Here is a 2,561-nt window from a genome sequence, read left to right as displayed (position 1 = left end):
GCAGCATCAATGGGTTCAAATGTGGAAACAATTATGAGGTTAGCCCAGGACCAGGCAGTGTTTTATTCTGTTGTGAATATGGTCGCTGTGAGTCGGTACCAATATGATGGCACCTAACAACAACAACAATCACAAAGCTGCCCAGGACCCCATCACTACATTGGCCCACCCATTCAGTATTCCATGGAGCTAAGAGAATAAAAGTGAAAATGGTTTTTGCTCATAAAATGGATAACAGCAAGCCACCTTTGTTTATTTCTACACTTCTGGTGTTTCTTCAAAACCACAGCTGCACAGAAACAGCCACACCTCTGTCAAGCCATGACCTGATGCAGTTCGATGAGGAACACAGTTGGGAAAGCAATGGAACAGACCTGCAATTATGGACTGAAACCTGGGGAAGTAGCCACAGCCAGCATTTTCTTTGGGACCCTGTAGTTGTTTTCTATCTTTGGCAATTAATTCCCTGGTTTGTTTGGTCAGCCATGGGAGCAGGAGAATTCAGTTCACTACCAACGACTTTGTGGTCTTCATGGCATGTGTCAATCTTCTCATCAGCATTGCCAGCACACCTTTGTCCTGTTTCAGTTCACTATTGGAAGGTGAACACTTGGGATTGCAATGTGAAAGATTGTGAGATATTTTCAGTACCTCACCCCAGGTGTCCAGATCTATGTTCTACTCTCCATCTGCATAGACTGGTTCTACACCATCGTCTATCCCCTGAGTTTCAAGGTATCCCGAGAAAAGCCAAGAATATGATTGCTGCATTATAGATCTTTGTTGCAGTCTTTGTGACCCTACTGTTGGTTTTCTATGACTCCATCTGGGAAAATCATTTTAATTATTTCATCCCTTCCTCTAGGGAAGGAAGTACCTATACCGTCATCCACTTCTTGGTGGACTTTGTGATTCCATCTGTCCTTATAATTTTATTTTGCCAAAATGTTATAAAGTATATTTGGAGAGTAGGCACTGATGGCCAAACAGTGAGGAGGACAATTCACATTGTCCCAAGGAGAAAAGTAGAAACCATCAAGATGTTTCTCATTTGATACCTATTGTTTTTGCTCTCCTGGCTGCCTTTTCATGTAGCTCAGCTATGGTACCCCCATGAATGGGACTATAGACAAAGTTCCCTTGTTTTCACAGCTATCACTTGGATATCTTTTAGTTCTTTAACCTCTAAACCAAATTTGCATTCATTTTATAATACCAATTTTAAGAGAGAAATGAAAGAGACTTTTTGCTTGTCTTTGATGAAATATTACCAAAGCAATGCCTATATCATCACAACCAGTTCACGGATGGGAAAAAAACAAAACAAAACAAAGCAAACTGTTGGCATTTCAGAAATCCCTCCCATAGCTAAAACTATAACCAAAGATTCAATTTATAATTCATTTGACAGAGAAGCCAAGGGAAAAAATGTTTGCTTGGCCTATTAACTCAAAGCCACAGAATACTTTGGCCTATTTTCTCAGAATTCTTTTAATTATTGTTATGTACAAGTTATTAAAAAGATTTAACTGTAAAAACAGTTTACATATTTGTTCATGCAAGTTACTTAGGGAAATGTTTCATTTTGCTAAATCTGTTTATTAGATCATAGTTTTTGTAGTTTATATTTCATTTGCTTTTGTTTTAAGGGAAGCTAGTCTGGAGCTCTGGTAGTGTAGTGGTTACAAATAGGAATGGGGACCTTAAGGTCAGCAGTTTAAATCTACCAGCTGCTCTGTGGGAGAAAGATGAGGCTTTCTGATCCCATAAAGATTTACAGCCTTGGAAATCCTGTACAGGGTCGCTGAGTCAGAACTGACTCCATGGTACATCGTGACCAAGTCTGAGCTGCAACACTCCTTTTAGTATATTACATACATTAAAAAGGAAAAAAAAAAAAAAAAAAAAAAGTCGAGATCACTAATAAAATAAACATCAAAAATATGACTTCAGAACTCTTTTTCTACCTTCTGCCCATTTTAACCTAATACCTTAGAATAAGAAAGTTATGGATGGAACAAAATCCCAACATCTTTACATGCGCCATAGCTTAAACTTTCCACTTAAAAATCTCCCATTTTTGTTGTTGTTGGTGGTTATGTGCCATGGAGTAGGAACCGACTCATAGTGACCCTGTACAGTATTTCCGAGGCTGTAAATCTTTACGGGAGCAGAAAGCCTCATCTATTTTCCTTGGAACAGCTGGTAGTTTCGAACTGCTGACCTTAAGGTTTGCAGCCTTATTCATAACCACTATGGTACCAGAGCTTCTTATATTTGTTGTAAGTACCCTTGAATTGGTCCGACTCATTGTGACCCTATGGAAGTTTTTGAGGAGCAGTTGGAGAATTTGAACTGCTAACCTTGCAGCTAGCAGTTCAGTGCTTATCCTAGTTATAGGTAAATATTTAGCCAAAAATATAATTATGATCATTGCTGCATTGTATTTTATCAAAAATATCAAACAATGTGAATATTGGTTAAGTAGCAAGGGTAAAAACATGTTAAACAGAAGATAATTTTTGATAGAGAAGCAAAAATGTTAAATGATGTTTTACTTT

General features: G+C 38.0%; 1 pseudogene; it reads left to right on the top strand.

Moving 5' to 3' along the window:
* Positions 1-209: 209 nt before the first annotated feature.
* LOC102838471 lies at positions 210-1,605 on the top strand (annotated as a pseudogene).
* The last annotated feature ends 956 nt before the right edge of the window (positions 1,606-2,561 follow it).

Source organism: Chrysochloris asiatica, unplaced genomic scaffold, assembly GCF_000296735.1.
Source record: "Chrysochloris asiatica unplaced genomic scaffold, ChrAsi1.0 scaffold00091, whole genome shotgun sequence".
NCBI classification, from domain to species: Eukaryota; Metazoa; Chordata; class Mammalia; order Afrosoricida; family Chrysochloridae; genus Chrysochloris; species Chrysochloris asiatica.
Note: the sequence above shows the minus strand (reverse complement) of the source record. Positions and strands in the feature narration are given on the sequence as shown.